This window comes from Talpa europaea (genome assembly GCF_964194135.1).
Source record: "Talpa europaea genome assembly, chromosome: 2".
NCBI lineage: Eukaryota > Metazoa > Chordata > Mammalia > Eulipotyphla > Talpidae > Talpa > Talpa europaea.
In genome coordinates this window covers 32,843,302-32,868,685 of record NC_140068.1, presented here as the reverse complement: position 1 = coordinate 32,868,685, position 25,384 = coordinate 32,843,302, and positions in this window count along the sequence as shown.

Genomic DNA, 25,384 nt, shown 5'->3' with positions numbered 1-25,384 from the left:
AGACCCTGGCTATTACACAGCCCAGCAGCTTGTGGAAGTCTGATAGAAATACATCATCTTGGCGTCTCCCTGATGGCTCAAGGGGTTAAGACACAACCTATGATGCTATCTGCAGCCACTGCAGCATGAGTTTGATCCCCGGCAGGAAGCTACCCACATGGAGCAGCAGATCTCTCCTGTCTCACTCGCTGCTCCCCTCAGCAGTGTATTTCAGTCAATGCGCCTATTCTGCCCCCCACTCTGTCTCTGGTGAATCTTCTCACCCCTGACGCCTCTGGCCTGTACCCCAGTTCTTGTATGCATAAATAAATAAATCTTTAAAAAAAAAGCAAATTGGTCTTACTGTGCTTCTTTTCTTTTGTGTGTTGTTTTGTTTCCATAAAAGAAATAACTTGAGAAATTAAGGGAACACAGAAGTACATTCTATTCCATTAATTTCTTTCTCAAAAACTTATATACATACATACACACACACCTTCCCATTACTATACAAATTCATGCCCCAAGATGATAATCTCTCTACTTTAACAAATGAGTCTTCCAACAACTTCTTTTTTTTCTGTATTTTTAATATATATTATATATCTATCACGTTGTAAAATAGAGACTATCAGTGATAGTCTCAGACCATTCTAGACTCCCTATACCTGGCAATAATGTCAATCTTGGGAGATAATATTCAAATACCACTACGCTCATATCAAAAGTTCCTGGGGAATAGGTTTATATCAAGAAAAAGAAAGTATGTAGCCTTAGCTTTCCCATATACATCATAATAGTTCTAAATAGACCCAAAACAAAGTAGAACACAAAAAAGTTATCTTCATCGGATAAAGACCGTCCCCACAGAAGTGTTTCACTAAATGAAGAAAGACTTTGATTATTTAAACAAGACATTTTTAGACTTCAAAAATTAACTTTATTCAGTGACTTTTTCTTGGGTTTAGAAAAAGAAAAATGAGCACAATAAAATAACTACATGCCAATGAATCTGAAAGTGCAAGCAAGAATTTTATAAAACTTAAGTAGACATAAATATTAAAAAAGCTGAATCTACCCATTGTGGGTAATTATTTAGTGTTTAACATATTTGAATATTCTCTTTGTGATGTCCTACCCTTCAGAGAAAATTGTATGTTCTCAACCTGTTTAAATCAGGCATAGCAATTAGACTTCCTTTGGTCAAAGAAATGTAAGCAGAAGAGACGTATCCCCACTGCCAAGGAGAAAATATAAGACAAGATCCTCTTTACCATGAATTATTTCCCTCAGTCATGTATCTGGTAGTGTTATAGACAGAGATAGCTCCTTCACCATATTTTCCTGGAATAAGATTATGTGAGCAGATCCACGGCTGACCCTAAGAAGGAAAGAGTGTGAGCCAGACATAAAACTTTCTTTGGAAGTCACTGAAATATTAAGGTCACTTTTTATGATGGTCTAATTTCACTGATCCAAAAATAGGATGAAATTCCTTGTTTGCCTAAAGTGTAATATTTAATAAAATGTTAGAATTATGCTCCCTGAGGTAAGGTTAAGGAATTCTACTTCCAACAATACCATAATACATAATATTGGATTGGACATCCTAGCTTGTCACTCACATGTAAGTTATCTATTTATATGTGTGTGTGTGTGTATATATATATATATACACACATATATATATATATAAACTAGATAGATATAGATGTGTTTGCATGTGTGTATCTGTATGTGTGTGAAGGACTAAAATAAAACTTGCCATTTTCCTAGAACTAACAGTCAAATTACTACAAATAATCAATGATTTCAGTAACGTTGCTGGATGCAAGCTCAATTTAATAAACAATTGCATTCCCATACACCAATAACACAACTAGAATATGGAATTTTTAACTTTTAACTATAAAAGCAATAAGAAGATACCAGTGAAAATTCTAACAAAAGATGTCATGAAGAAATGATAAAATATTATTGGAAAACATTAACAAAGACCTGAAAAAATGGAACTCTATAATTCAAGTTAGTCTATTAAATCACTCAGTTACAGGTAAACTCACAGTAGGCCGGTGAATTGAAGTAAGAAAAAGTGATTAGTAAATGTGTAAGAATGAGCAGAGCCCTAGAACACTAAATTTAATGTTGAAGAAAATGGTAAGATTCAAGATAATTAAGTATAATACTCAAGAAAAATAATAAAGTATGAATAATCTCCCACTAAAATCTTGGTTAATTATAAAGTAAAAGCAGTGGAGACTGTGTAGTATCAGCACAGAGATTTGACAAACGGGAAGAAAAAGAAGTATAATATACAGGGGAAAGGAAAAGCAAGAAATATAGATCAGAAAGAGCACCCGGAGACAAAGCTGCACACCTATGAGAGATTGCCAAATATGGAAAAATATCCTTAGGTCTTTAAGACAGAAAGAATAAACCATTAAGAAAAAGGTTGACACTATGGAAAGCTATGTGGAAATTTCTCAACCTGCTGAAGATGGAGCTTCCAGATGATCCAGCAATTCCACTTCTAGGTATTTACCCAAAGGACACAGAAACATTAATTCAAAAGGGCACCTGCACTGCTATGTTTACTGCAGCACTATTTACAATAGGCAAGCTATGGAAACAACCCAAATGCCCAAAAATAGATGACTGGATCAAGAAGATGTGGTACATATACACAATGGAATATTACTCAACAATCAAAAAGATAAACTCATGCAATTTGCAGCAACATGGATGGAGCTGGAAGGGATAGTGCTCAGTGAAATAAGCCAGAAAGAAAAATAAAAATACTGGATGGTCTCACTCATAGTAGGAATTTAGAAAACCTAAATAAGGGACCAGAAAAAAGACTAATTATAATGAAGTAAAAATCAAAATCAACAAGCAACTATAAACCAGAGACACACTGGCGGGCGGGGGGGAGTGGGGGGGAAGAGAGGAGGGATTAGGGTCAAAATAAGGCGGGGGAAAATTGTATGGTGACTGTGACCAAGATGAAAATGCATGCATGCACTGTGCAAAAATGAAAAATGATGTAAAAATATATATAAAATAAAATAAAAAAGGAAAACAGTTGATAAGTATATGAAAATTTAGACACTATGAAATAAAGAGAAGGAAATGAAGGACGAAGACAAGAAGTGTTCAAATGGGTATTTGCATTGCATACAGCTAGCAAAAACAATTAGTTGCCAAACTACATACTCATATATAATCAATAAAAAGTATAACAATAAAAATGAGAAAGAAAAAAGTAAATTTCTAAGAAACGTCTAATAAACATAAAAATATGATAAAATATTAGTAGTTAAAAAAGGTAAATAAAATACATTTCCACACCCCTCAAGTTGGCAGAAGTTTAAAAGCCAAACAACATAGACTAAAGTAGATTTAATGTATTGCTGGGAGGGTAAAATTACCATGGTGTAATCCCACTATTGAAAATTTTGGTTTTATCAAGGGAAGCGAGGACGTGCATTCTCTGAGCCAGTAATTTCAATGCTAAGTACCTTCATTAAACCCTTGCACAGACCACCATGAGAAATAAATCTATTTCTAGGGTTCACCTTACATTACTCTGATTCCAAGGACCTACCACATTATGCTTAAAACTTGAGGTTTTCTTCCTTTGCGATCTTTCTTCTCTTCACAACTGCTGACCTCATTTAATGGGTTGGTTGTACCATAAGTCCCAGACAAGTTGGCTTGCCATCTAATAAAACAACAGCCAGACCTGCTGTGAGCTGGGTGGGACTTGTTCATCCTCTCAGGTCAAGTTTATGCTAAACCTTTTCTCCAGAGGTGACCTGGGCAACTATCCCATCTTACATTCTCTGCAGTGAGGTCTGCCAAAGTTCTTAAAACTATTTTGATCTATGATATCAACTAAAGTTAAATCATGCCAACAAGCATTTCAATTTTACCCTTAATAGGATTCTTAATTGTGACATTCTATTCTAAATCAAAGTAAAAGAACAGAGAAAAACAATGGGGTGGGGGAAGAGGAGGGGAATATTGAAAGGAGAGATTCCAAATATTTTTCAAAGGAAGAAAAACTGCATATCATTAACAACATAGGGTTGTTGGCAACACTATCCAAAATTTTGACATGAGCAAATTTTGCAATTTAATCTCACCTACAGTTCTTCCTATTTGATTAATTACTCCCTTCCCCTCAGAATTGCATCCTTTGAAACTATTAATCCTACAAATAAATCAATATTAAGAATTAATGGATGTCGGGCCTCCCCGTTGGTGCAGCGGTTGAGCACTGGGTTGCGAAGCTGCCCACGGCCTCTGCAGCGCAGGTTCGATCCCCGGCTGCTCCCCGGCCACCAGAGGAGGGTCCCACATGGCGCGCAGACCTCTCCTGCCGCCCGCTGCTCCCCTCAGCAGTGTACTTTGGTCCTTCTGCCTGCTCTGCTCCCTGCTCTGGCTCTGGTGAATTCTCTCACCCTCCCGCGCTTCTGACTGTACCCAGTGCATGTATAAACAAACAAACAAACAAATAAATAAATAAAACATGCCTCTATAAAAAAAAATTAAAAAAGAATTAATGGATGTCAACATAATATGTCAGACTTTGCAGATAATATACTGACATTTCTAAATGATTCCTAAAATAGACACAATCCATTCAAGCATAGTTCTCAAAAAGTCAAATTTTCCAATGTCATTGAGTATGGGAGAAATTCTGGGAGAGCAGACTTTTAGGAGTCTACCAAACCTCATTAATTGTCTGGTTCATTTACAAATAAGTTTGGCTCTGCAAGTACTCTGCCTCCCACCCCCCAACTTTTCATATAACCATGGGGAGAACTAGCCTAATTTAAGCATAAAGGATGCATGTATATATATATATATCATATTATCAACCAATTTATTTATTTAAAATATTTATACCACATAGTTACAAATCATTATTTGATTTCAATTTTTTTGTATTTAACTATACCTTTTCTCTCACTGCCAAGACTTGCTGCTGTCTTTTCTTAGTCTCTTGCCCCACCCTGGAAAACAGAAATACAATAAAAGGTATGAGAAGAAAATCTATGACCCAGGGCAAAAGTCAGGCAAGGGACAGGCTAATAGAAATGAAGTCAGAAACCACCCAGGATTCAGTGACGTTATGACACAGTCATGTAGAATAGACAAAACCTCCTAACATAAAGATGATTTCACTGGAAGTACTCCTTGCTAAAATACTGAAGGATTGTGTCTTCTTTTCACAAAAGAATCAGCCTACTGAAAGAATCTGTGTACGTTCTGTGAAGTGTTTAGACATATATATGTATGTACACATACTTACATGTTCAGAGCTCTATGAGCTCAAGTGATACACCAACAGTGTAGCCATGAATAAGTCAATGTTAAAAATTAACTCTTACTGAAATTGTCAAGAGATGACAACCACAATCACACATAGAATTAATCAAATGCTGTTGATTAAGAACTTACTCCAGTGAAAATGCCAGTAATTGCCACTTGATTTCTAGTACACTGGCAGAGTGATTTTACAGAGTGAAAGGAAGCAATATAAAGTGTTAATCAGTCAGTGTTCTATTAAAGTGGGGTTTTCTGTTAGACTAGGATTTGGGGAAATTGGACGGCAATACTTTCTGGCAGCCTTAGATTACTTCCCTACCTACCTGCATATAAAGTTTTCTATGCAAGTTAGTATCACATGAATTTTCTTGTTGTAATGAGAAAAGCTATCTGGTTCTTTCCTTTAGGGAACAGGATTTTAGTAAGCAATTCATAATGATATTTTGCAGAAAACTTACTTGTAATGATTTTTAATTTATCTTTATTGCTTCATAGATCCCATATTACATAAGCATTTAGAAAAGTATTTCTTCCCATTGTTCAGAATCTCCTTATTCAAGTACTTGACAGAAATTTTGTGTATAAAGTGCCATTAAATGCAGTCCAGTAGAATAATAACTGTTGATTTAATTATATTATAAATTAATAAGACCACTAGAATGTTATGAAAAACATATTATAGTTCATCATTTTCAATCCAAATACATGGCCTTTGAAAAATAACAATCCATCCAAATGCATGGCATTTGGAAAATAACAATCCCAGGATCTGAACCTCTAATCTGATGATCTCTGTTCTTTATGAAGTTCTTAACATTTTGTTTTTTTGCTCTTTGGAAACAAAGTTCCCTGGGTGTTTGTTTTTCTATTTTATTTATCAACAAAGGACTGTGAGTAGCTTTTTTTTTTTTTTTTGCTCTTCTTGAAAATTTTATTTTAGTGATTTTTTTTAATTAGTATTCCTTCCAACATGTCAGGATGACCAGTAATCCTCCTTGTCATTTACTTGGAAGACTGTCACAATCTCCTTTTCCTTTCTCTAGTTACATCAAATACGCTAATCATCCTATTCTGCATTTTGCTCAGCAATGTCTTCTTTATGGCCTTCAGCTATGTCTCTTCCCAAAACCATTCTAAACCTTTTAACTTTACACAGCTGTAAAAGTGGAATTATTCCTGCCTTTCATCATAAGTAATTCCTCCTGAACTCTTCAATTATCCTCAGACTCCTACTTTGAACATTCCCCAGTTGGTTGGAACAAAAGCAGTAAAGTTGATCCAGATTTGCTTATTACACTAACAATGACACTATTCAGTGAATCTGTACCCCAGCTGAGGTCCTTTGTTAAGTATGTTTCATACATCTTATCCTCCAATCTTCCTAATAATCCTATGAGGTAGGAATTTTGGTAATAAGGAAACTAAGTCATAGTGAGTTTAGGCATCAAGTGATGCTTGACAACTGTCTGCACCAGAATTACCTTGAATACCTGATAAAAATAGACTCCTATACCCAGTTCAGGTCCTTTAAATTAGTTTCTCTGAGGAATACAGTAGAAATATATACAAATAAATATTTTTGTAGAACCACCAAAATGATTCATTAAATACTCTAAAGTTTGAGAATCACTGAACTACAAAGTCCACATTTCATGTACTGTTGTATCTCCATCACCAAGCACAGTATCTAACTAGTCAATAGTAAGTGCTTTATAAATTGAAATCAACAATAAGCCTACAATAAGAAGAGTATAATGCCCCTGAAACAGTGCCTTAGGCTTTTAAAAGAAGGTTCTAGGGCCTCCCCGGTGGCGCAGCGGTTGAGCGCTGGGTTGCGAAGCTGCCCTCGGCCTCTGCGGCGCCAGTTCGATCCCTGGCTGCTCCCCGGCCACCAGAGGAGGGTCCCACATGGCGCGCAGACCTCTCCTGCCGCCCGCTGCTCCCCTCAGCAGTGTGCTTCGGTCCTTCTGCCTGCTCTGCTCCCCGCTCTGGCTCTGGTGAATTCTCTCACCCCCCCCCACCCCCGCACTTCTGACTGTACCCAGTGCTTGTATAAACAAAACAAACAAACAAATAAATAATTAAATTTAAAAAATTTAAAAAAAATAAAAGAAGGTTCTATAAAAACACTAGTAGAGGGCCTCCCCAGTGGCGCAGAGGGTTGAGCGCCATGCTGAGGAGCTGTCCACAGCCTCTGCAGCACGGGTTTGAAGATTCCCAACCAGCCCAGAAGATTTCCACATGGCGCAGCAGACCTCTCCTCTCACCCACTGCTCCCCTCAGCAGTGTCTTTGGTCGGTCTGCCTGTTCTGCTTCCCGCTCTGTCTCTGGTGAATTCTCTCACCCTCCCACACCTCTGACCTGTACCCTAGTTCTTGTATAAATAAACAAATCTTTAAAAAAATAAAACACTAGTAGATTAGTATTTTTACATCAAAGTTGGGTACTCCCAACACTGACATTGGCCAACTTGGTGAGAGTCACCCTCACTTGGCACACACCTTAGAGAGGTCTTGCACCACAGTGGCTTCTGTTACTGGGAGAGTTATTGTAAGGTTGATAGACTATCCTATGTCTATGGTTGAAAATGACCTGTCTCAGATTTTTTTTAAAGCTCTTTTTCACTATATTGCTAAAAACTAACTTCCAAATTCCTGTGGTAGCAGTGAACATTCCTCCCATAGTCTAATAATATGAATGCGAAAGGATTATTATAAACCAATAAATGAAACAACCACCTGCTAGAGACATGATTATATGCAAAATAAAATCAGTCTGTAAGAGCCTTAAGTTTAAAGTAGTAGTAGAACTGATGGCTATAAATGGTAAAATTTTAAAATATGTCTTGCTTATGGAAGGAAAGATAGGGGGTATCAATTTAATTGCACCAGGGCCCTTATCTCTGTTTCTTCTTAGTCTTCTGCCTCTAGGAAAACAGGAAATACTAAGTCAATTGTCAAAATAATGGTAAAACCCTGTCCGCGTAATTAAGAATACTACAGAAGTCAAGCCCAGTGAACTCTCACAAGCACAGCTCTCTTGACAAAAGTACAGTATCTTGCCTTATACGTTTTATGAAGAATGAGAAACTGGAGTACATATAAATATTATCCTTCTACTGCCTCTTTCCCACTTTAGAGCTGCAATTAAGCTGTGTTAGATTTAAAGGAGGTTTCACATTCAGGATGACAACCTATGCATAAGAAGCAATCTGGGTACAAGCAGGAATTACCCAATGACAACACAGGTGGTTCTTTCAGTCTTTCCTTTGGGAAAAAACAAAGTCTTGATCCTCAACCTAAAGTTCCTATTTTAGGCAGCCAATACTAAAAAGTATTACTTCTTCCAAAGAATTGCCCCTCTTTAGATGTTTTTCCATGCCAGATAAACTTGCTCATGTATGTAGGGATGGGAACACAAGGAGCCCTATCTCACCTTACCTCCTTTTTACAAGCCTAATAAATGACAAGTGTATCCCATTGATCATTTATGCAAGGCTTTTTCTAAACTATTACCCAAAAGACAATTCTACCTGGAATTGAAATCATCTAACTTTTCACTGCAGTCCAGTTGAATACAACAGTCATACGATTTACAAAACTACTCTAAGAGTGTTCATACTATATTGAAAGGCTTAGTGTACCCCAGCTTTTCGAAAGCCCTCTTAATTGTTGAAGACAATTACATCCACATATTGATTCTCTTGGGTTTTCCTAACAGTTTCACACTCACCAAACTCTCTCAAGGTTTGCAGAGATGTTTCCCCAGTTTGCTTTTCCTTCTTAGCCACGTCACAGTCCACATGTTTCTCCCTGTTACCTCCTCATAGAGGCACAGAGACTGTAGTAATCCTTGCTTACTCCTCTAGTTCTGTCCTCAGTTTCCTGTTCTTGTGCTATAGTCACTAGCAACTGCTTTGGTGATTCTTTTCCTTGTATTAGAACTCTCCAGCTCCTAAGACTTAACCAGGGTAAATGCTGTTATTCTACTGCAGTTGGATGAAAGACAATGAAGTCTGCATCTGCATACTTAGGAGAAGTCATAGTAAAGAAGTGTCCTGGGGCTAAAAACTGAGGAAAAACCACTGGGCAAAGTTTCACAAACTGGATTTCAAGGCAAATACTATCAGATATAAGCTATATAGAGAATATAAAAATTCCTATATACAGGAAATGGAAAACCCAAAAACAGACCTTAGATTTAATAGAAGAGATATCATAAACCATGGATAAAGAGAATAAAATGTTGAGATACTTGAGTTTTGCAAAATATACCAGTTAGATAAGCAATAAGCATAAATTACACAAGTGTTAGAGTTATAGTCAATAAATATATACTTAGCTAATCTCTAGAAAGTAGAGTTTTTGAAAATAAAAGCAATGTAAAACAAAAAAAAAGCAAAATTTAAAATTTAATAAAGCAAAATTAAAAATTGTGTAACATTAAGCAAATTTCAAATTCAAATATTGCTAAATTAAGAGCCTGAATTTACTGTTGCACATTCTCAGTAGGTGAAGTAGAACATCCACCTCTTACAGAACCAAGGATGTAGCAAAAAGACACCCAGAAGCACAGATTGTAAAGTAGGGATGGCTTGTAAACCACCCATGGATGTGCACAGAAGCAAAATCATTTGTCATATACCAGGTTTTACCAAATTATTTATGTTTATAAAACAATATTTAAAAGGAATATTTAAAGGGAAAAAGGGTATTTAAACTTAAGGCTAGAAGAAAACTTAAAGAACACATGCTAGGGATAAAACTGTTTAACTCATGGTTAAGGCCAACACACCCACAAGACAGAGCTTTATGCAAGGAAAAGCAAACTTCTGAAGACTTGAGACAGAAAGATTATGCCACATGTCCTGCAGACCTACTGCGCTTACAGTGACCAACACAAGGAAAGTTACTTGGAGCTGGTCATCACGGGTGTGATGTGGTCAACTACGTTGGGTGCCAAACCGTTACAGAGCAACTCAGATGTGAAATGGTTGGCCTGACTGTGGGTCCTCACTCGCGTGCTTAAAAGGGGCTTATAATAAGTCTCAACTGCAGGCACACACAAAAAGCTTAATAAAGGGTTTATTTACCAAAGAAGGGTAAATTTAGAAATGAATAACTCAGAGAGAAAGAGAGGGAGATAAATTGGTAAATGCCACCTACCAGTTCCGCTGAGCTGGAACCCCAAAGGCACTCTGAAAACAGGTGAAAAACCAAGCGCCCCCAAGGCCCACATGTCCGGTTATATACAAAACCTGGCTGCTGACTCCACCCTCAGGTCCCAGCAAGCCTCCCTCTGGTGATGATAACATTATGAGGTTTGTAGTCCTTGGTGTCTTGGATCTCTTTGGTCTGGGGTAGGGGTGGGGTCCATAAAACCTATTTGTGGATTTTGTTCAGGACACCCTTTTCCCCCAACAGAAGGACATATCTGCTTATGGGAATTATTTCACAATTTTTAGTTGGTTTGATCTGTACAGAGTAGAAAGAAAAAGCTCCATTTCATGTTAAGAAAAACAGTTGTCTCTTTTATTCCTTCTTAGATATAAGCTTCTCACAAATGAACTCTACTTACAGAAGAATTAATAATGTTCATCTTGCAAGTAAAAAGATTCTAAAGGTTTCATCTGGCAATTATAAATTTAAAATTAAAAGTTACTCATTTGCTAGTAGAATAAATATGTGATCACTAAAGCAAATTTGGAAATAGTTTTCATTAGACTTAAAAATATTATTGTGTCATAGAATTTACAATTCTCTTTTATCTTTATTAACAGCACCTTTTTCTTCCTAAGTCATCACAACTTAGAAAAGATTCTCATGAGAAAACAATCTCATAAAAACCATACTACAAAGAAGAACAAAGAGAAGACATTTTGATTATCAGCCTGTAGCCTGATTCTCATTCACTCCACATTTCATTTGTTTTTTCACACTAATTTCCATAGTCTTTCTAAAACATGTTTGACTATGTAAACTAAGAGTCCAAATCAGTGAATACTGAACTACAAGGTTTAGTAGGAATTTGTGTTATATACAAATTAGGAATGTAACTAATCATGTTTGACTTTGAAACAATACAAAACAATAGCTTAAAAATAAAGCAATAAACTATTTAGAAACAGAATACTGTTTTATGGTAGGCATAAAATTTATCCAGAGTAATTTATGCCAGCTAAAAATTTTTAAATGTGAGATTATTCTTTTTCCCCAAAACAAAGTGGTCTAATTGATTTACTATATTTATTGAAAAATACTGTATATGTTCCTGAGGCTTATGTGTCTTTTTTTTTCCCCTTGTGCAATTAGCTTCAGCAAATACTTTTAAATGTAATCCCTTCTGAGTAAATAAGAACAAAGAAAAAAATTAATCCTTTATCCATTTCTTGTCTCTATATAAAGTCCAACTTTTTCATTGTGCCCTCTACAACCTAGCACTCCACATGCTTCTACCTTCCAATACACCTTTTCACCCATGTTTAAAAGACTCGTTAAAATTTTCCATTCTTGGGGCCTCCCTGGTGGCGCAAGGGATTAAGATGCAGCACTATGAAGCACGAGTTCAATCCCAGGCCAGGTTGCTGACCTATATGGCACAGCAGACCTCTCCAGTCTCCCCGCTGCTCCTCTCAGCAGAGTATTTCAATCAATGTGTCTGTTCTGCTCCCCACTCTCTCTGGTGAAGCCTCTCACCTCTCCCACCCTCTGGCCTGTACACCAGTTCTTGCATGCATAAATAAATAAATCTTTAAAAAAAATTTCCATTCTTCCCACTTTTATATCTGGGTCATCCTTCAATAGGAATGTGGCAGTCCAAGTATAAATTGGTGGAATAAATGGCAGGAATAAAACAGAATAGACACTAAAAGATCAAAGTGGAGGGTAGTAACCACTTAAGTTTCTTCCTTGTGTAGTTCTAAGTTACAATGAAAATGAAGAGAGAAGAGGAGGAAAATTTAAAAATGCCTTGTACTATTATTTGAATGTTTCATTTGTTGTATATTGTAATCTCCCTAAATTGAGAGCAGTTTTTATGTATTTTTCTTCATATACTCACATGTTTTTCATGGCAGTAGATACCAATATGCATTCAACAAATACTCAGGGATGAATGAGTAATATTTTTTTTCCTTGGTGACCATTTTATTACACTATCTTTTATTTTAAAAATTGTCTATGGGTATTCATATTTATAAGAAAACATTTTATTTATGACAACTTGAATGGCAAAAATTGAGACCTCTGACAATATCTGATGATGGAGAAAGTAAGCATCATCTGTAAAACTTATTTGAGGAAAGTTAGAACATCCACTTTGGAAAACAGTTTAGCATTATTTTGTAAAGATATGTGCATATTGTAGAATGTCAACTCCTAGAACAACTCATGTATAGAGTATCTATAGTGCTTGCAGTGTGTAGTATACATATATATATACACACTATAGACTTTCACATGTGTTCAAAAAGTTCACAGTAGTAAAATTTGAAATAAAATAGAATTAAAGAAAAGATGATCATCTAAAAAATATAAAATTAAACTCTTGTGTTCACACAAGGAATAACACAATACTATACATGAGAAATAAATGAGTAAACTACAACAAAAATATCTCTTACACATATGAACAAAAGCTAGCATCAGAAAGCTACATACAGGATGACACAAAACTTATAGTGGAAAATAAGCAAATATGGTACTAAATTATTAGACATGCATACCATGTTTTTAAATTTAAGGCAAAGTAATAACGTCTCTTTTAATTTGCAAGTTAGGGGGTGTCAAGAGGACAAAGAAAGAAGTGAGCAGCCAGTTTAAAAGTAAAACATTGGTAACTTTCTTAATTCAATAACAGATACCAAAGTATGCAATGTATTTTAGAAATTACATATACGGTATATGGTATACATATATATATGATCTATATCTATTCTTATATAGCAAACAACATTTTTTAACTTATCATAAAAAAATGTTCAAAAATTAGCATTCTGAAAAAGGGATCTTAGAAAAACAAACTGGGTGTAGTTATTATGTATGAATATGACATTTATCTCAGTTCTATCCTAGATAATGGTGTTGAAATAACAATAGCAACATATGAGAGTGGGAGATTCAGGATAATGAACTTATTGGATTCATTACTTGTTTTTACTTCATTAACTTTTTTTTGCCCATCAAAGTACTCTGAACAATAAACTTAGTTTGTCTAACATATGGAAAGAATTAGACAGAAAATCTTTTATTTCACATTGTCATGCCCAGAACAATCTCTTTGTTTAACTAGAACACTGACTTTGTCCTCAAATTTACCAGGGACAAGTAGGAGGGGAAAAGTTATGACAAACATCAATTCAAGTGTTTTTGTTTAGTTTTTCTATGCATTTCTGCAGCAATTTTGTCAGAGAGAACATTTCCAGATTTTATGGTGTCTGTTGTGGTGCAAAATCTTACTCTTTGATTTAATGGGAAGGTCATTAAAGACTTCAATATACCTAGAAATCTTTGAGCCTGTTATTTTCCAACTCCTTTCAAGAGATTCTGTCATCATTCCCCCTTGTTCTTGGGTTTCTTAACATATTACCATCATACCAGCCAGTCTCCTTTTCTGAATCCACTTGTCTCCCTTAGAAAATAATTTTATTCCAGTGGTAATGCTTGAACTATCACATTACATCAAAAATAAAGGGCGTCCCTGAGTAACATCACATTTCTAATGGCAATGATCCTTTTATCTATGAATTAAAAACACCTACAGTCCTACTGCAAGGGTAAGTTATATTTGGGGGATATGTCTTAAAATTTTTTTTTCCTCTGCAAAGGAAGGAATATGAGTGAATGATTGAACAGGATGTTTCCCAGCAATACAAATTGATTATAATTACTAGGAATTAAAGGAAAACCAGAGAAAATTCTGTTTTGCTACAATCACTAAATCATTTAATCACTGGGCCTCCCCTTGTGGTGAAGGCGGTTGAGCCCAGCACTGTGAAGCTGTCCGTGGCCTCTGCAGCGCCAGTTCGATCCCAGCCGAGGGTCCCACATGGCACCGCAGACCTCTCCTGTCGCACCCGCTGCTCCCTTCAGCAGTGTATTTCATCAGTCTGCCTGTTCTGTTCCCTGCTGTGACTCTAGTGAATCCTCTCACCCTCCCACACATCTGGCCTATATCCAGGTTCTTGTATAAATAAATAAATAAATATTTTTTAAAAAAAATAAATAAATAGTTTACTCACTACAAAAAATCAGTAAGAATATTGCACAGAAATTTAGCAACTGGGGGTTAATGAGAAATTTCAGAATCTTCTAAATGACTTGAAGAGTCCCGTTCCTCCCAGTTCCTTACCACCTCAGCCCCTCAACTTCTCTCACGTTGTTGATTCAACCAAATTTGGGAAGGGGGAGATTTTATACTTTCAAAATACAATGATGTAAACCAACATTACTTCAATAAAAACAAATTAATTAATTAAACAAATTTATAGAAGCAAGCTAAAGAGACATTAGCTCCATAAGCAGCCATGCAGCATGGGTTCGATCCCCAGCCAGGGAGCTACTCACATAAAGCAGCAGACCTCTCCTGTCTTGCCCACTTGCTCCTCTCAGCAGTGTATTTCAGTCAATCTGCCTGTTCTGTTCCTCACTCCATCTCTGGTGAATTCTCTCACCCCCCCCCACACACACACCTCTGGCTTATACCCCCGTTCTTGTATGCATAAATAAATAGTCTCTTTAAAAAATCTTTCTATGATTTTTACCGTATTATAATTAGTCTTTTTCTGGTTCCTTGTTTAGATATTCTAAATTCTTGCTATGAGGAAAGCCATCCGGTATTTTCTTTTTCTTTCTGGCTTATTTCACTGAGCATGATCTCTTCCAGCTCCATCCATGTTGCTGCAAATTGCATGAGTTTATCTTTTTTGATTGCTGAGTAATATTCCATTGTGTATATGTACCACATCTCCTTGATCCAGTCATCTATTTTTGGGCATTTGGGTTGTTTCCATAGTTTGCCAATTGTAAATAGTGCTGCTATAAACATAGGGGTGCAAAATTGACAAGCAACTATACACTAGAGACACACTACGGGGGTGGGAGGAAGGGAGTAGGATCAAAACAAAGGTGGTGGGAATTTTATGGGGGCTATAACCAAGATGAAAATGCATATATTGTGCAAAAATGAAAAATGATGTAAAAAATATATAAAATTTAAAAAAAATAAAAAAAAGAAATCTTTCTATGCATGAAGACTCCTTCCTTTTCCCAGCATCTCTGACCCATAGTAACTCAACCTCCTGTAATAGGAACTACATCACTTTCAAGGCAGGTCTATTTCATCAGTGGAAATATTCTTATGTTAACCTACAGCTTAACTCTTTGTAATTTTCCTATACTTGTTCTATACCAATTTTCCATTAACAATCCTGTTTTCACAGGGATTTTAAAATAATATTTATTTAAAATGCCCCATCTTTGATTTTTGTTCCATTATTAATATTTCTCATGAGACACAATTTTCAATTTTTCTTCAACATAGTTCCGGGTTTTTCCCCCGCATAGCATTTTGTCAATGTAACTACAAATAGTGTCCAGAAACAGATGTAGTATTTTGGGTGTGAATCGTAGTATAGACTCTAGACTTCTATGATTGCAACCAATCATAATGCTTTTATGCAATTCAATAATTATACATTCAGCAATTACCATGTGTTTACTAAATGTTAAGTTTTAGGCTAGGTCTTGGGGGTTAAAAATCAAGTAAGATTTAGTCCTTGCCCTCATACAACTTCATTACACTATCAGTTCATGGGAAGCATATGATTAATTAGGACCCATTTCTTCTTTCACCTGTGTTTCTACAAGTAGATCACAACCTCTGTCAGCTGATACATACAGAAATTTACCTGCAATATTGGTATGGTTCACTGTGACTAATCATTTCCTTGAACAGTGCTAATTTATTAATTCCAGTTATTAATTCCTAAACTATACATTCTATCCGTATTCCCTTTAAACCTTTCAGACAAAGGTTAGGAAAAAAATTTCTTTAATTTCTTAAATAAGTTCTATAAAAATGAAAGGCACTGAGTAAAGGACAGACACCTGAAATGAGCCTTAGCCCTCTGTGCTCTCTGTAAATCATCAAGTAACGCAACTTCGGTACAATGGTTTTAACCAAATCAGAATATCACTTCTATTATTCACCCTGCAATTTGTCAATTGATTCATAAATGAAAATTAAGGTATGCTCTGTGCATATTTTCCTGATTTGTCATATTAGCGACCCTATTACAAAATGATGAAAAGTTTATTATAATGCCATCTCCTCAAGGTATTGCCAGTCTTATGATATCACTATTCTCCAAAATTTTCCAAAGCACTCACAATTACTTAATGCTCCATTCCATACTTTTGCTAAGGGTTGAGATAATGTTTTTAGGTCTTTTGTTCTCAAGACCCTTTTCATCTTTTCATCTTCTGGCACTTCAACAATTAACTACCTACATTTGAGTGGCACTTTTCATCTTCCACTGTTCTCATTGACTTCCCCATACCCAATAAGAAAATTCTTATTCTTATAGAAGCAAGAGGTTAGTGATGTCAAATTAAGACACACATGTACAGTGAAAGCAGACATGGCTAAGAGGAGGATGACTCTTCATGCTGTATAGCAGTGATTTTCAAATTTCTTTTCATCCCCATGCAATTTTTTCATGTGGAAACTTAATGGTACCCTAATAACTAAAGCAGATACAGGGCAAATTATTCTGGTTGAAGGGAAGAAAGAGTGCCCCTATTCTAAAATCTGATTCTCAGTCTTTAATATGCATATTTATAAATCACTTGAGCATTTTTTAAATGGTAGGTCAAAAATCAGTAGGTTTGTGGTAGGGAAGCACCACAAACAAGAAGCAAGATTGTGCTTTTTCTTTTGATAAGATTCAACATCTATTTACTAAAAAACCCTCAAAAATGCATGGAACATAGATGGATAGATGGAACATACCTCAACACAATAAAGAATATATGTGAAAATTTACAGCGAATATCATGCTCAGTGGGAAAAAAATGAAAGCTTTTCTGTAACTGTGTAATCCCCATGGAAAGGGGAGGTTACAGGTTCCCTGTCCCAGAAAGCTGAGCAGCAAGAAGCAGCTAGAAAAGACTGGGGAAAGGACTTGAGAAAAAGAAGAGTTGGAGGAGGCACATGGAGCAGAAAGCCAATGTGAAGAAGCCACACTTGCTTCTCAGCCTTGGACTTGTACCAGGGACTTGGAGACATGGAAGAATACACTTGAAAGAAATATGGGTGAGAGAACCGTCGGGAGGCTGACAATGGGAGCCTTTATCTTTATCTTGACCTGGTTTTGATTTTGCTCTTTTCCTTCTAGACTTACCTGTTCCCTTCAATCCCTTTCCTATGGGTTCCCATCATAAGATGCCCTAGACGTGAGGGAAGCATTCGGGCCTCAGTGGCTCTGCTTCAGGCCAATGTTGTTTTGCTGAGTATTTACCTGCATGGGGATGGGTAACAGTGGTGTTTCATGTGGAAATTATTTTAACTATATTCCTTCTCTTTATTGCACACCTAGTTGTATTAAAGTCTTTTCTATTGAAGATCGTATGCACTAAGAGTATGTCTTTATGGAGCAGCTAGCAGAACCCATTTAGAAAGTGGAGATTTAGAGTCTTCAGGTGCTCTTCAGCCTGCCTACTAATAGATTTGATGCCCAACATAGAAAGAACATAAGCCATCTGGGGTTAGTCAGCTCTGTGAGGAAAGCTGGTTTCCCCATGGCACTGGCTACTAAGAGAGCAGAAGCAGTTTTTGTTTCTCTGATGTGTTGGTGTTTCAGATATGCCTAGATTTGCTTCTGAACCTTAGGTCAGAAAAACTGGTTTGGACCTTCTGGGAACTGTGTGTGTGTGTGTGTGTGTGTGTGTGTGTGCGCGCGCGCGCGCAATTTGTTTCTAGTTATTAGTTCACAGTTTGATTTTGTGGAACTGCTTTTGTGTGGTAGCAAGCAGCTTTACTCAAAGATGTCTAGTGTAGAAACAATATGGCTAGGTTAAAGATGTAACCTATTCCAAAACGGCATTTTGGGTGTCATGGTAGACTTCTCTGGAATTAAGTAAGCAGCCTTACTCAAAATGTATGGTAAGCTGAAACCATGTGGCCAGATCAAATATGGAGTCTGCTCTTACTTTTAAGGTCTACGTTTCCATGATGGAAATGGCAGGCAGGCTGCTTTGGAGCTCAGAAGTTTTTGATGATGATTTTTTTCTCTCCTTTTGTTCTGCTACTCAGTTTGTGTCATCCTTTGTTAGCATAAGTTAAATTCTGTGACTTTGGGCTTTAGTTTGTGATTTCTGCTGGTTTATAGGTCTTATTAGCAATTCTAAAGGCAATAATGGTTGTTCAGCAATACACTTCAGCAACTTTGGATTTTCACTTGTGACTACTCTTTAAGCCAATAAAGATTTAGTGACAGTTTGAATTAGCAAATTTATGCCTGGGTGCTAAAGTGGAAGAAGCCTTGAGCAATAACTGGTAGTTGCTGGTAGTCTTAGTGGATTCTTGGAAATATTTTGGTTTTGCAAGGTCTGGATCAGGAAAATTAAAGAGTTTTTATCTGGATTAAGTTTAAAAGGGTTTGCTACTGGAAATTTTTGTCTACACCATTTGTTTGGGGCATATTCACCATTTGAATTCTTGGATTTGTTTGATTGCTAGAAGACAAAAGTCTAAGACTGTTTCCTACTGAGGAAGAGTGTTTTGGAAAGCACTCTATTTAATGATTAAAGCCCTTTGGGAGAACCAGAAATGTAATCCAGAACCTCCAAGTTGGTGGGCAGCCAGTCATGATTTGTTTTTGCATGGGTTAGTTGTATCAGGTTTTGATACTTGTTTTGTCATTCTTCCCTAGTTTGGGGGACTTGATTTGTATTGATTTTGCTCTTTCAGATTCTGTTCCAGACACTCTTGATGGCTAACAGAAGTAAGATGGGGCACAGGCAATTGAGCACCACACTCTGAAGCTGTCCGCAGCCTCTGCAGCATGGGTTCGATCCCGGCCAGCTGGCAAGAATCCACATGGAAAAGCAGATCTCTCCTGTCTCGCCAGCTGCTCCCCTCAGCAGTGTATTTCTTCAGTCTGCCTGTTCTGTTCCCCACTCTGTCTCCAGTGAATCCTCTCACCCTCCTGCACATCTGGCCCGGTTCTTGTATAAAAAATAAATAAATATTTAAAAAAAAAAAAAAGATGACTCCTTTTAATGGAAAGTTAACTGTTGATAATTTTGATTTTGCTCTTTCAGCATCTATTCCAGGAAACCCCAGGATTGCATGCTTATGGGCTAACAGAAGTAAGATGACTACTTTTGATTGAAAATTAATTCAATTTTGCTCTTTCAGCTTCTGTACAGAATACCCCAGGATGGACTTCTGATGGGAAGGCTTTGCTACAGTATGATATCCATAGAAAGGGGAGGTCCCAGGTTCCCTGTCCCACCCAAGGAGAGGTGGAGCTGAGCAGGGATGAGAAGCAAAAGGATAGGAAGAAGTAGAGCAAGATGGGGAAAGAAGAGAACTGGAAGAGCCACATGGTGCAGAGAGACATGTGAAGAAGGAGCCATACTTGCTTCCTGGCTTTGGACTTGTAGCAAGGATTTAGAGGACATGGAAGAACACACTTAAAAGAGACATGAGTGAGAGACCAATGGGGAAGCTGACAATGGCAGCCTATATCTTTATCTTGACCTGGGTTTTGATTTTGCTCTTTTCCTTCCAGACTTGCATGCCTCTTCTGCCCCTTTCCTACAGGTACCCATCAGAAGGTGCTTTAGACTGGGCAAGCTTTTGGGTCAACCCTGTTTGGCTTAGCTTTTACCCACAAAGTGATGTGTAACTTTAGGGGGTTAATTGAAAACTATTTTAACTATACTCTTTCTCTTCTTTCTTTTGCATACTAATTGTATTAAAGTTCTTCTCTATTGATGATCTTACCCACTAAGAGTATGCTTATCTTTATGCAGCAGATAGGAGAACCTACTTAGAGTGGGTAGGATTGGGGGTGTTCCAGGCTGCCCCTCTGTCCTGTAATAGATTCCCCTCATTCTGCCCTCTAACACCTTGAACTCAAAAATCCTAAAGTGAGAAAAAAGGCCATGAGCCACCTTTGTAATTACTCTAACTGAACTTTTTCTTCCTATTTCCAAAGTGTTAGGATGTTTTGTGGTAATCTGTTAAAGTAGCAACAAAAAACTAATATACTTCCTCACCATGTTTTTCACTGGGTAATTAAAGAGCCAATTATATTGCTCTATTATAGTATCATGGTCTTTTCTCAAAAAAGTAGAAAATATTTGAGTAAAGATCTTTTCTTTATGTAAGGTATGGAAGGGGTCACTTTATGTTGAAGTCAGTGATGCCTGTACAGAGTCATATAGTGTACATTACTATACTAGTTAGCATGCAGATTTTCAAAAATGCTTGATTGTTTTACTAGTTTTACAACAAGATTTATTATTCAAATGAATTGCCTAGAGTCTGATTTTAAATATGACATTTTGTTGTTTTTAATGTTCAAAAATATGTCATCATTACTGGTTTTAAAAAATTATCAAAAACCCATAAAATGATTTTGTTAGTATTTTCCTTTCTCGTGGTATTTATAGAGAATTTTGCCACATGTACCACCAAGTACGTTTAAATGTCAGCATAATAACTTTTCCATAATTCTAAATTAGTTAGAATTTTGGTTGGAAGGAACCAATACAAGAACTAAATTGAAAGCATCAGGAGTTAGATCTCTTACATGTGTAATATTTAACTTCCCAGAGATTTAGGGGATGGGGAAATATCAAGAAAATTAAAGTTCTGAGATCACATGTCTCTAAACAGTTGAAGAGGCACCATAAACAGTTCAACAAAGAAAATTACCTAAAAATAGATGGGCACCATTGACATGGCAGAGTCTCCCAAGAGCAGGTAATAAAACTGCTACAAAATGCAAGTGAAACATCATCACAAGACCTGTGGATGAGCTTTAGTCAGATACAATGGTTTTGTAAGTGGGTAGGATGAGAGGTAAACTGGGGCCGCCAAATTTGCCTGCTCTACATGGATTCTGCCATCCACTGCATAAAGACAAACTCTTAGTGCATGAGACCTTCAATAGAAAAGAATTTTAATACCATTAGTGTACAACAGAGAGAAGAGAAGAGAAGAGAAGAGAAGAGAAGAGAAGAGAAGAGAAGAGAAGAGAAGAGAAGAGAAGAGAAGAGAAGAGAAGAGAAGAGAAGAGAAGAGAAGAGAATATAGTTAAAATAGATTCCACATGAAACACAAAAGTTACCTATCCCCTCATGAGTAAACTTCCAGTCCAACAGAGTTTACCTGAAGCAGGGCCGTGGAGGCCCAAAAGCTTTCCACAAATATAAGGCACCTTCAGCTGTGACCCATAGGAAAGGGGCAGAAGGGGCCAGCAAGTCTAGAAGGAAAAGAGAAAAATCAAAACCCCAGTCTAGATAAAGATAAAGGGGCCTCCCCTGGTGGTGCAGTGGTTGAACGCTGGGCTACGAAGCTGCCCACAGCCTCTGCAGCGCCAATTCAATCCCCGGCCACCAGCCACTGGCGAGGGTCCCAATGGTGCGCAGACCTCTCCTGCCACTCCTGCTGCTCCCCTCAGCAGTGTGTTTCATCAGTCTGACTGTTCTGTTCCCCGCTCTGGCGCTGGTGAATTCTGTCACCCTCCAGCACTTCTACACTTGATCTTAGCCAAAAGGCCCAGAAGCGATACCCTCCAGCACTTCTGACTGTACCCAGTGCTTGTATAAATAAATCAATCTTTAAAAAAAACCAAAGATAAATATAAAGGCTGCTACTGTCAGCCTCCCTGAGTGTCTCTCACCCATGTTCCTTTCAAGTGTTTTCTTCCTTGTCCCCCTAATCCCTGGTACATGTCCTAGGCCAAGAAGCAAACAGCTGCTTCTTCACATGTCTCTCTCTCTGCTCCACATGCCACCTCCAGGTCTTCTTCCAGTCTTCTTTCTTTTTCCAGTCTTCTTCCCAAGTCCTTTTCCCTTTTCTAGCTTCTCCGTGCTGCTCAGTTCCACCCTTCCTTGGGTGGGGCAGGGAACCTGGAACCTCCCCTTTCGATGGATATCACACTCTTTCTGCTTCTGCTTTATATATCATTCAATGACCTACATGCAAGAAAGGTCACTTCCAGATGGCAGTAGGGCTAGTTCTCCATGTAAAATGTGTGGCAACCATGTTGTTCCCACCTTCCACAAGGAGGGGAGGTCAGGGGAGAAGAGAAAATGATACAGGAGAGTGATAAGTTCATCAAGGGAGGACTGATAGGAAAGAAATCAGGGAAAGGTAAAATAGAGTAGACAGAGGAGTACAGACACTCATCAATCAGGGTTCATAATTTCAAACACATAAACTCACTCTGATTTTAGGAAAAATGGAAATTATTGAAAAATTAAACATCTGCTCACAATTCTCTGAATTCCACAATTGGAAATGAGGACACAGAACCATGACCAAGTCCTTCCTGTAAACCAATCCAGAGAAATCACCTCTGCCTTCACCACTAACAACTGGATGCCACAGAATATTCTTCCACTGTTTCACTAGAAGTAAATGCTGGCCCTAGAACTCAGTATTAACAGCCACTGCTGCTGCCAGCAATTATCACCAAAGTGGATTTTCTCCCATGCGCTCTCTTTCGTATCTGTAACTCTTTATTCACAGTTGGAGGACGATGTGTTTGTCTGATTAGTGGAACAAAGGTCATAGACTCACATACTAGATGAAAGGAACCCTGGGAATGCATAGTCAACCTCTATATTTTGAAAAACATGCTCTGTCTCTCTCCAAAACTAATTACATGGAGGAATTCCAAGACTATAAGAAGGAGCTTCAGGTGTTGGTCAATTCCCCTTCAAAAAAGTGGGGTTGGGGGCAATAGCAATCCATTACAAGCAACCTGATTTTAATGAAAGAGAAAGTAGAACTTAGTATTGATTTCATGCAAGTAAATCTCAAATCTCTTGGAATGGCAGAAGACAGAAACATTCCACTTTCCCATTATTTATCTCTGAGCCACTACCTGTAGGTGAAGAATATCAATTGATACCTTAGGAAAGTAGACCAATGAATATACCCCAGGGATGAGTCTGTGTAAACTGACAAATATAATATAATATCGATTGTACACTTAGTGAAGATTAGTACCAACACTATTTTTTAGACACAAAAGTAAATTTAAATATCTAGCTTTCTGATAAGAAATAAAAAGTAGGTTATTGATTAATTATAAGACTATATAGAGCGTTCAATCTTGTTAAATTAGTCCTCTATTAATAATAATACATTAAAATATCTAAGCTGATTTGATCTCTTACTATGTGCCAAACACTACACTAATTACTTAAAAATAATTCTGGTTCTTCTTTATGTCCAAACCTACCAAGGAAGATGCTGCATCATTTTATTTTAGAGAATTAACTGCAACCTGTTGTAGCAAAATACATGCCAAGAATCACACCAAAATAACAGAACTAAGCCTCAACTCCAGTTATGCCTTCATTTCAAATTCTTACTCTTAATTTCAAAGCCAACTCTGACGTGAATGAAGTTCATCAAAGTCTACTTTTTCCATTTTTGTTTTATTCATTACCTTCTCTTCAGTGTCAAAATGAACTATATAAACATCTCAGCAAAAAAACCTACGATTTCTGTTGAAAGTATTTATGTAACAAGGGGCTACTTTAAAGTGTACAAAGCCCTATACAAATATTTTCACAGAATCACTACCTACAAAATTAATTTGATTTGAAAGTATATTACAAAATTAATGGGACCTTGTGAAGATTAGCTTACTGAAGATTCAGAATAATGGATAGAAAAGGTCTTACTTGTTTATTTTCTAATCAATTCTTATGAAGATTCTCCAGAATGCCCACATGCTGTCTCTTCCTGTTTAGGTCTAGGAAATATCTCTTTGTGTTCTTTATCATTAAATATCCATTTTATATATATATATTCCACTGTGAGACTGTTATTATCATAATGCCAGTGTTCTTTAGAGCCTATTTGTATTGAAACAACTGGTATCTTCATGCATCTGCAGTTATATTTTTCACTTAATGCCAGTTGCATTATTACTCATGATATTTATCCCTCATGCCTCATGTTGCCTGTGGGTACTCTAAAAGATTACTGATCTCTTAAAGAATGATGATGATGATGATGACCACAAATGCAGTCTTATCCAGAGTAAACAGAAAATGTGAACAATTCATTTATTGGGTGTGTTAAAAATTTCTATTCAGAATTTTATAGCATAAACATAAAACAACATATCTTACAAACAGTGCTGGCCAAACTCTTGTCTTTCGACACTACCTCCTCAAGGAGGCTAGACAAGATATGCATAGGCTAAGGAAAAACACTGATCTGATTTGTTATGTATCTCTTTATTTTATTTAAAGATACATACATTATAAGGATGTAAAGTAAAAGGAGCACTCACTCAATGTACATGAGAGATCAAGCAAACCTTAGGGTTATCTCGATATATTTCCAGGGAGGGTATGTGAAGTTAGATGATCACATGTTTATTCATTCTGTCAGTTATTTTATGCCTATTCTCTTCCTCTGGGACTTGCTATGGAAAATAGAAAAAGGAGAGGGAATGATAACATTGACCTGAATTCTGAATCCTCACTCATTTGTACAAAATATTTTTTTCACCGTCTCTTGATTTATTTCCTTGTAAAGCATTCAATAAGCACTTACACAAAACCAAACTATCTTTGAAGCACTTAAATTAGTGTTTTAGTTTTCAGTGGGAAGGATAAAATTCATGTGGGTTGTTGCTGGAACAAGATGTGCAGTTGAGACTCTAGGGTTGCACTGTGATTTTTAAATTTTTTCCTTTTTGCATTTTTGCAGCAACTATCAGGGCTGGATTATATATAGCATTGATGTTATTTTGTTGTTGTCTAATTTATCTTTAAAGGAAATTGAAGTCTGTACATAATGTGAGTTTTCA